We start from the raw sequence: 11,059 nt of genomic DNA on the forward strand, positions 1-11,059 counted from the left end.
TGCATTTTCTGTCTGACTAAAGGGGAAAACCACTAATTTTTAAGTGATACTCAATTGTTAAAATTCGTTGAATACTTGCTCTCTGCCAGGTGGGTTGGTGACAGTTTCATTGCTATGTTCTCATAGAAGTCTCCAGACAATCTTCCATGAGCCTGTCTGTGTCATGGCAAAACCTAGGTTCCACTAAGAAACCTGCTTCCAGACTGTGAAACCTGCTTCAGTGGCAGAGTACTTGCTTGGCATCCACAAGACCCAGCTAAAAAGAATTTCACTTCTGGCATTTACTGGCAGGGTGGCTTTAAGCAAGTAACCTCACAGAGATATCCCTTGGCTTTATTCATATACCACAGATAATAGTGGTGTACTTCAAGTACTCAGTGGATTAATAATGCTATTAACTTAGAATACCTCCAAATATTAGACATGGTTTATCATCTTTTAAAAAATGGAGAAACTGAAAGGCTCGAAGGAGTCTACTTTCTAAATACCAGACAGCTCTGATTAGCAGAACCACAATTAAAGCCCAGAGCACCTGGTTCCAGAGCTGAGCTTTTAAGCATCCTACTGATTCTGGTTATTAAGAGGCAAAGTATTCTAGCAACTGGTATCTTGACTCTCCTCAGCAAGAAAATGCATTCATTCTCAGCAACCTATTTTTCACACACACACACACACACACACACACACACACACACACACACACACACACACACACACACAAATCTCTGCCATTGTCCATGAACACTGATGTTTCTGGTAATCCCCTGATACAGAACCATATACCTGGGGGAGGACTCATATCAGACACAGGAGAACTCATTAAATACCTCCTGTGCCAAGCTGAATTCGGTGAATAAAAGGCTCCAATGCTTCAAGGATGCTGCTGGTTTACAGACTTATTCTGGGTGTCAAGTGAGGCCCTTGGTCATCCTACTCAACCCTCCTCACGTACTGTCTGACACTGTCTAGAGCACCAACTGACAGTGTTCACAGCTCCACTTCCTTGGTATCCTGGGATGTGTGATGGTAACGGTATTCCTGTTTTAATTTTTTCAGGTGAGAAGCATTGATTTAAGAGATGCCAAGTAACTCAGCGGATGTCACACAGATGATAAAGAGCAAGGATAGACCTCTTCATTTCATGTTTGAGGCAATTCTCTAAGACAGCTGATTTCTCCAGAGCTGGTAGGTAAGTATCTACCTCCCAGAATGCAATGTGTCCAGAGATTATAATAAGTGAAATATTGGATTGCCAATATTCTTTTCTCTTGTCCTTCTACGCTTGGATTCTTTTTTTAAGTTTATTCCCCACTGTAGGAGACAGACTTGCTCACGTGATAGATCCGGCCATGATATTGTCCCTAAGAGAACGAGATGCTCTTTGCAGAAGACATAGAAGATTCCTGAAACTGGGAAAGGGGCCTAGAAACCTGGAGAAGAGTGAAGAAGGCATTTTCCCTCCCCTGCTTAGGCATCTGCCACCATATTCAATACTTTCTCCAGGGTTCTCAGGTATCATCTTTCAGTTTAGTTGGATGGAACATTAGTCTGGAAATTTTACTTTCAATTGAACTCGCTCGTTGAACTGCCTCCATCTTCAAAGGATCCCATTAGGGTAATTATAGCTATGGCTACAAAGCATGATTTGCACTCAATTTCAGCTTTAGGTAATTCAGTTAAGATGTTTTATGGTTTCACTATTTGGAGGTGTATAAACCCATCACTTTCATACACTTCCCATGAGTTGTTTCAGAATCCCAAGTCAAAGTAAGAGTTCTCTTGGTGTTTCAAGTAAAATACCCTCTGAGCCATCTCTGCCCTGGGATCACTTTCTTCGTTTTCTTACCTCTATCTTCTTTAACTCTTAAGCAGCTACTTAGGTAGCCTAGTTCATGCTCTCTTTCCCCAAAAGTTTAGACCTCAGCTTGTGGACCAGGACTGTATTGTTTCACATCACATGCCTCCCTCAGAGTAGGTGTTTGCATGATGAATGGATAGATGGGTGAATGAATCCTCAAAGTATGACTTGTATTTTTTCCTTTTTAAAAAGCCAGTATTTTATTATATCAATACTGAATGATTGTGTTCCTTTGAGAGTAAGAAACCCAGAATTTTTCCAAGAAGGTGGAGATGCTTTTAATGTATCTTTGCTGATTGTTGCCCCATCCTCATCTCTGCATGAGGAATAATTGTGTCATCCTTTTGGAGCACATTTTCCTCCGGCCTTTCATTTGTATTTATGTATACATCCACACAGAGAACCGCCGACTTGTGAGCAGACTGCCTTGCTGTATGTTTTCCACAAAGCAGTCTGCCGAGCCTGCTGACATATAGAAGTCCCCTTTCCCCCTTTCTTTAGCTAATACAAACTATTATCATGCTAACTGGATTTGCCACCTCTCATCTGAACCAAATGAAATTGTGTGTGGTATACATGTATATGTGTTTGGTGTATGGAGACACCAGATGCTAATCACGGATGCTATTTTTCAAGCACTGTTGATCTTATTGTTTTTGTGACAGGTTTCCCATTGGCTTGGAATTTGTCAATTAGTTTTGCTGGCTGGACAGAAAGCCACACGGATCCTCTTGTCTTGGTCTCCTGACATTTGGATTAAAGTAGGTATCACCATATACCTATTTTTTCCATGGGTCGTGACGATCAAACTTAATTTGTGATATTTGTAAGGCAAGTGTTTATCAACTGAGGTATTCTCCAGCCCCTCAAACTTTTCACCTGTATTTTGAGCCACTCTATTTCCAGATGTCTTCCTTTTGATAACTTGACCAGCTTGTCGCAGTGTATTTTATAGTAGCCACACCACATTTCATCAAAATCAGCCAACTACTTTGGGGGTTACACCAAAAAAGTCCACAGAATTAGGCAAAATTGTGAGACTTGCCAAAGAGAGCAAATATCACTTGTCCTAAATCTAGGGCATTGGGCCCCACCTATTCCATAATAGTGAACAGCAAATTAAGTAAACTATGATAACGTCCTCTCCCTAGACCACATATTTTCATCTGCATAGTGGTCTCAAGTATTAGGCAGAATACTCAAACTTCAGTAGTGTCATTGGGATTCCATATAGAACACAACAGTAACTGTCCTCCACTATGTACTGGAATGAGGAAAGGTACCCCAATCTAGTGCCACAAACAATCTACTATAATCTGTGGCCTAGTGCCTCTGTATTTTACTCTTTTCTCCAAATATTTTGCCATCATTTATAAAGAAGTTTTGTGTGGTTGATTTAGTTTTGGCAAACCTATATATATTTCAATCTAGTTACTCTTGTTTCCATCCTACGTGTCTCCCACTCGTGTCACCCTCCTTCCTTCCTGTATTCCTTTCTCACATTTATGTCCTTTTGTTTTGATTCTAACCCACTTTGTCTTTCCGTCTGTGTAGACACAAATTTCTAACCATCCACTGGAGCCTGGTGAACCCACTTGTGGGTGTTTATGACTGAAGGCATTGTCTGCTCTTCTCCTGGAGTCTACTGGCATCCAATTATTTCAGCAGGGTGGGATATGGTCCTTAGAGTGAGTCATCTATCCATGATAGACTGATAAGCCCAGTTTTGTAAGGGCCAGAGTAAGCAACCACAGCAGTTGTGCAGTCATGATGGCAATGTCTGTGCTAAACAATAGCACTCACAACTCTTTTCTGTATTTTCTGGCTTTACATTCTTTTCATGGCATCTTCTGTGACATTCTCTGAGCCTTGGGGGACAATGTTGTAATTCTAGGGAGTACTCAACCATCGTGTATTCTCAACACCCTCTAGAACCAGGAATCTCTGTACTTTCCACAGTTCATTGCTAAGAGAAACTTCTCTGATTAAGGCCAGGCATAACATTTGTCTATTTGTGTGTGTGTGTGTGTGTGTGTGTGTGTGTGTGTGTGCATGCACACTTAAAAAGCAACTTGACTCTATATCACTTTAAATAATTGTAGTAAAGTTGCCTGTGTAGCCTAAGACCTGAGTGATATAGACGTCCTGTAAAGCAGATTTCAAGTCCAGTCAGGGAGTAGTTGCTTACCACCATATCAGCCATGCCACTATTGTACTGTGTGGGTGCATCTTAACTGGCAGTTTCATTGGGGTCAAAGATGATAAAAGAGTTTTCTTTCTCATCAGCTTGCACAGCACTTTTCCACAGCACATGAAAGGTATCAACAGAAAGCAAGTTTCCACCTCACTTCCAGCTTGATTTCTCTTTATCTCATAACTGAGGTATATGATATCTTCAGCAATGGTATTAACTAGTTCTGGTGAGCAGCCAGTAGCAATGTCAAGAGCTTCCTTAACAAGCAGCATAATGTTGGATCTCACATCTCTCATGATGTTTTTAGCAATCCATTGTTTTTATCCATATCCCTTTAAATTTTTTAACTCTATTTCTAATTGACTTACAAAGTGGTAGGTTTCCAAATGGTTTTTGCATATACTTGTTTCTGCTAATTGTCAACTCTCCTGCCTCTTCATTTCCCCCATGTCCCACCCCATCTCTGCTTATATCTTTATTCTTGCTATTCCCCCATTCTGCTTTCATATTGCCTATGCTCTGCTCGTCTCCCTCCCTTGAGTCATTCTCTTATTTCTGGCTTCCATAGTCACTCCATACTAAACACATACATGTAAAAATTCAAAGACAGGACCCATATGTGCCTGGTATGGTGAAGGGCAAAGTATCTTGCAAAATAAAATCAAAAGTTTAAAACCACAGCCACTGGGAATATTTCACTTTGTGTTTCTAATCTCTCTTCACCTGCTGATAGGTCATTTCCTGAATCTATGACAAGACTTGAGAGACCACCAAAGCCCAAGAGGTCTTGTTTCACAAGAGAATCTTCAGGTGTTTTAGGCCTTTATGACACATCCCAAGCCCTTCAGAGAGCCACAAGAATGGCCCAGAGGAAATTCTAAACCACTATGACTCATGGGTAGGCTTTTCTATCCTGAAATATAAGCTATGGGGTATTCCCCGTCTATGTAGCTAAGGACCACAAGGGTCACTGGCAGTTCTTCATATGCCTAAAGTGGGTTGCATTGTCAGGAAAGGCTTGCTTTGCCATGTGTCAGGAAAACTCTGGCCCTTAGTCTATAAATGATGTGTTTGCAAGTAAGAGGCCATACTGAGGAGGAAGGAGAGAGACATAGGAGTTGTAACTGTGATATCTGAGGGTTCTGTGTGCCTCCACTCCTGAACATCCCTTTGCCTGTGTGTTCCATGGGTTGAGCAGATTTCTATCAGAATGAGCACGTATATTTCTTTGTACACAGATGCCATGAACACACAGCTCAACCTCTTCCAGCCTCTGCTTCCTAACACTTGGGTACGCTGGAAAGCACGCTATGCAACTGGCTCTCTACCTATTCCTTTCCCTTTCTAATTGGGAAAAACAAAACAGAACAAATCATAATTTTTCTGTGTGTGATAGGGCACACCTGTTATTGCATCACTTGGGAGCAGAGGCAGGAAGATGAAGAAAACCAGACAAGCCTGGATTACAGTGCAAAACCCTGTCACAAAGCATAACTATCGAGGTTTTGAATTACAGATAACTGGAAGAGATATATACATAATGGGAACAAAGGGGATGGAGACGATTTCATTGGCAAAGTGTACCTGGCCAATTGAGGCTATGAATTAGAGAATGATTGGATTCTTGCTGCTGTTAATAGCTGATTTGCACAACAGCATGTGTTCAAATATCTTGTATGTTGATTCAGATCCTACTTGTCTCCTCCTACTCCATATTCTCAGCCCTTATACCGTGTATATTAACAACTGGTAAACTTGCAAAAATAAATCAACCTACCCTATGATTCACAGATCCTTCATGGGAAAAGCTTGATGTAGGGAAGTCTCAGACATAAATCCCTTGACCTCTTAAATTCATCTTATAAAAACTCCTCCCTTCTGAGGAATGTCACACACACACACACACACGCACGCACACACCAGAGCACTGGTTGAGCTTGGTTGACACCAGCTGTTCTATTCTCCCTCTGTGGATAGATAAATAGATTACACTTAAAGGCAGAGATTTTCATTTTCTCTGTATTTCTCATGTATTTCCCTACTGCAGGTCCCCTGAAAGGAATTAGGAAGTAGAGATTTACAGGTTGACTGGACCAGTAAGCATATTATTAATCCTTCAAACTCAGTGGAGGTCCACTTCCTATTGATGTTTGCATGCTGGACACACATCTGGAGACTTCGCTTTGTCCCCAACAAACATCTGAACTTCAGGTGGTTCGCTTCAGTTTCACATCAGCAGTCCCCTGACATCTACCTTCCACTTGTGACTAATTTCTCCCTAATTTGTTAAACTTAATGAAAAGCAAGGGTTCCTTGCCCCCCACCTCTTTAAAAATGGGGGTGAGTGTTGCTATTCATAAGCTTCCCAGCTTCACTACCCATTCTTGTTTTCTCTCCTTTTGTTCTCCACATCCTAGACCTCCAATATATGGACACATATCTGGCAAGGATATTGAAAGTGCAAGAAACCAAAAAGCATTGAAGTTATTTATAATCCCACGGTCCTTTATAATATCCAAACAATTGTTCTATATAACTGAAGGCTGCCATTCTATAGCCCCTCCACACCCAAACCCACATAGATATCATTTAATTTTTCCCATCCCAAGTTATCTGCCATCACTGCTTGTGTTATTCCATAAACTGCCAGTTACATGTTGAAATTTTATTTTTTCCAAATTCTTGTTAGCAAAAAATCTGAAACTTCCTAATGTTTTTCCTTCCTGTATATATAATTTTCTTTCTAGAATGTTCTGTAATTCAAAAATAGTGACAGAAGTAGAGCCATTGGATCAAAGGATGCGAATGTTGTCACAGTGTATATATTTTTGTGTTTTAGTGAACTTGTTTTCCTGAATAGGTATAGATTTATCAAGAAATCCACTGAGAAGTGCACATTAGTGGCAAATGCCTTTAATCCCAGCACTCTGTTCTCTGAGTTCAAGATCAGTCTGTTCTCCAGAGTTCCAGGATATCCAGGGCTACACAGAAACACCCTATTTTGGAAAAAAAAAAAAAAGAAACAAAGAACAACAACAAACCAGTGAATTTTCTCTCAGTTTCCTTACTCCTCACTCTATCTTATCTTATTACTAAATATTACTATTATCTTGCAATACAGTGGTACATTTGTTAAAATTTGTACTATAGTACATACCTTATGGGTGATCAGAGGGTCCTCATACTGGGGATCATTACTGCTGCCCTGTGGGACTATGGAGACTGATCAATGCATAGTGTTGTAAATCCACCATCTTTCATTGCCTTAGAAATTCCCTGTTATTTGGGTATTTATACCTCTTTCCCATATTTTAACTCTTATCAACCACTGCTCCTTTTACTATCTCTATGGTTGTGTAGTTTTGAGACTATCACATGGTTGGAGTCACATAGCATGTAACCTTTTCAAACCTGCCTTTTGCATATGACTTCTTTAATATGTCCTTTGATGAGTTGAGAAGGATTGATTTCTATTTTACAGTTTAAATGAGCCAGAGTTGACATCCATCCATGTTCACCTTTAAGAAGTGAAGCTAATAAACATCTATGTTTGATTAAAATTTCAGCTCATGTTATAAATACTAAGGAAGCTAGTTTCTTAATCTTAGATAAGGTTATGTTTAGTTTGAAGGTTCTGCCAGACTTTTATCCAAAATAAATTATCATTCCTACTAGGAGTGAACTGAGTTTTTATGGTACACCTAGAAAGGTAACTCTGATATAGCATTTACCTAGTGTTCTTGAAACCCTAGGTTTAACCCTAGAAACAAATCAAGAAAACAAAGTTTACCCAGTCCTATGATGTAGACCTATAATCCCATCTGAGATAGCTGGATCACAGTTCCAAGTCTATCTTGGGTCCAGGAGATACCTGTAGCTCCAGGTCCCTGCCAATGTTTGGTGGTACTGATGATCTAGATTTGAGCTAGATGGGTTGCATAGTGGAATCTCCATATTGTTTTCAGTTGTGTTTCCTTGGCAACAGGTTTTTATGTTGTATTTGCCTTCCATGTATCATTAGTGAAGTATCTGTTCAGATCTCTCCTTCACCATTTTTTTTTTTTTAAATTTAAGTTCCTAAATTTTGGGTTGTTTTGGTTCCTAAGTTTCAAGACGGACTTTCCTGTACATTAAAAATATTTCTTACAATCCATTGTGTGTTTGTGCCTGTGTTCATATTTGCATTGGCATGTGCATGCCGTGGCTTGTATGTAGAGTTGCAGGAGGTGACTCTCTCCTTCCACTGTGTGACTTTCAGGACTCAAACATTGTTGTTAGGCTTAGAAGCAATCACCTTTACCTACTGAGCCATCTTGCTGGCTTTTTACATTGTGATATGCGTTTTTAAAATTTCAATATAATCTAAGTATACTAAGAAATGAATATAAAAATGTATGAATTGATGGGGTTTGTTTTGATTTTTGATCCATATATAGGTCACCTGGAGGTGCAGGCCATCGCTATGTTAAACCTATGAGGTGATGATAAACCACACAACTGGAAACCAGAATGGAAGAACAGAAGCTGGATCCTTGACAGAATTATTGATGGGATAGTCCATCATCTGGGGCTAAGACCACCTCCAGATTTCTTGTTTGGTGAAAATTCCTGATTGTTTACATTTGTTTATTTTGAGCAGTCTCTTACTTGTAGCTAAAAGCATTTCTAATAGATATTCAAATTATCTGCACAGCAAGGGGCAGCCAGAGCTCCAGGGGTTCCAACCTAAAATAATCTATGGAACCGCAGATAAGTGTCTTAGCTTCTTCATGAATTCCTTTGCTCATCTGTGTAATGCTCAATAAATGTAAATTGAACCCTGAATGAGGGACAGTGGCACTATTGAAGTCATGATTGTCAATCTTATTAACTGACTAAATATTTACAAAAAGGTTGGAACATTGCCGGACTCACAGTAAGCGGATGTGGAAGGTGTTGGCAAATGGACTGAGAAGAAAAGCAGCCATGTTTGTAGGCTTTCTTTTGCTTCTTGATCCATCCTCAAGCCTCTGTGGTCTTTAAGCAGAACCTTGACCCCTTCACTACTGGGGCCCATGGAGCATGAAATGCCCCCCCAAACTGTCTCAAAACACCCACACTAGTAGTTTCTTTTTGACACAAAAGACCTCTTAGTGAATGCTGGCTTGTGAAAAAGAAGGGGTTGCTACCACCAAATCATGTCAGTAGATGACCAAAATACCCAAAGCAACTCATGCAAATAGATTCAAGTCTCTCTGGACAAGGCTTCTGGAAGGCTCTAGAATTTTTGAAGCTCATTTTTGTAAGGGTCTTTCCATCTGGTGGCCTTTTCTTTTGCATCTCCTCTCCTCTTTCTCATCAGAGGTAGAGGGATGGGAGGAAGAGTAGTGCTTGGGCTCTCTGCCCTTTCTGTGTAGCGAGGAACCAGACTGCTGAGCATGTGTGAAGCAGCAGGTGTGATTTGGGATGTTACTTTCTGTTACACCAAATGGCCAGGCTCCAGAGAGGTCACTAGAAATCGACCAGCGAGTAGGCATTATTTCAAAATAGTTCTTGATCATGGGATTAAAGAACCAACTAGTATGTGTGCCCATTTAAAAAAAAAATTCTGCCAAAGAATCCTACCTCACATTTGGAAAGTTCCTGTTGAATGTGGGCCCTTCCGATTCACTTATCCTTTCTTTCAGAAACACCCAAGGAAAGGAGGCCTTGCCTTTGAACCACTCTCCTACCCAACCTTCCTGCTTCTGTCTGACCTACCTTCCTTCTTCAGCAGCTAGGATCCTTTAAAAGTGAGCACCAAATGATGGGGATTCTTCAGCCACAAGTGTCCTCTGAAATTCTATCTTACTTAGAGTAAAATCTCTAGATTCATACAGTGTTCTGTGTGTGGGTGGTGGCTTATTTTTTCCTGCCAATTTCTTGCTTGTTCACACTACTCTCCGCCTGGCTTTCTTATGTCACAGATTCCCTGAGTACACTCTGGCCTCAGTCTTTCCATGAAGCAACTCCCTTTTCTAGAAAATTCTTTCCCGCATAACTCTCTGCTCTGTCCTCATTATATTCTGATCAGTATTTGGATGTCAATTTCCAGTCAGGCCTTCTGTGCCCAACCTCTAAAGTGTGCTCTCCTTCTTTGCTGTCCCTAAGTCATTTTGTTGTAGACTAAATGTTAGCATTTTTTCACCAGGATATAAACCTAGTGATAAAGGAGCCATTATTCCACTGTCATACTGGTTACAGAATCCCGACTATTCTGCATTGGGTGCTTTACCAAGTTATAAAGCTCAATAAAATATTTTGACAAAGTTTTAAATGTGGCATTTCTTGAGAACCTTTGAAATCAGCCTTGAGACCACATCTTGAACAGTTCTGGATATGTTCTGAAGACAGGGACCAGAGATGGAGAAATGTCTGGAAATGATACATTGGTGATGCTATGTAGGTGATGGAATGAACCGTACACTGATTAGATAATCTCTCTTTCTCTGTTCCTAGTTATCTTTGAACAGTCTTAGTCTAAGTAGCATTCTCGTCATTGGTGGTTAATGAATAGAATCAGCTTACCCTTTATGGGCTTCTAATTGGAACACAGGAGTTCTGTATTTTCCTTAAAGTGTGTGTAGACTGGCAACTGTTGCATACGGCTCCTGCCTTGTGATCTTAGAGTACAGCACTACGGGAGCATGGTGAGGGTAATGCTGAAGAGTCATTCTTGACCTAGCTATGGCCTCAGATTAGCTCCCAGTCAGTGATGGCCATCTTGACTGTTTTGGCCTTTGGCATTTTTGAATGACCACAATCTAAGTGACATGTGAGTGCAAGGGCATGGGAAACCCCTAGTGAGAAGCACCCCACCACGTCCTTCCCAAATTCCTGACCAAGAACGTTACAAGCGGTACTAAATGACTTGATGTTTTAAAACACCAGGTCCTGCAATGATATGTACTCAGCAATGAAATGCAGACCCCACTGTAATGTTCCTGCACACTAGGCACACGACTTTCATTATTAAGCACATCAAATTT

The 11,059-nt window shown here is 40.5% G+C and overlaps 1 long non-coding RNA gene across 1 annotated transcript in view; it reads left to right on the forward strand.

The window, feature by feature from the left end:
• Positions 1-10,347, forward strand: part of Pvt1 (Pvt1 oncogene) — a 223,391-nt gene extending 213,044 nt beyond the window's left edge. The window contains exons 4-7 of the long non-coding RNA NR_185124.1: positions 1,057-1,189; positions 1,318-1,512; positions 2,524-2,619; positions 8,489-10,347. This is a non-coding gene — a long non-coding RNA (Pvt1 oncogene). The remainder of the gene's footprint in view (positions 1-1,056; positions 1,190-1,317; positions 1,513-2,523; positions 2,620-8,488) is intronic.
• The last annotated feature ends 712 nt before the right edge of the window (positions 10,348-11,059 follow it).

The sequence above is a fragment of the Rattus norvegicus genome, chromosome 7, assembly GCF_036323735.1.
Source record: "Rattus norvegicus strain BN/NHsdMcwi chromosome 7, GRCr8, whole genome shotgun sequence".
Lineage (NCBI taxonomy): Eukaryota > Metazoa > Chordata > Mammalia > Rodentia > Muridae > Rattus > Rattus norvegicus.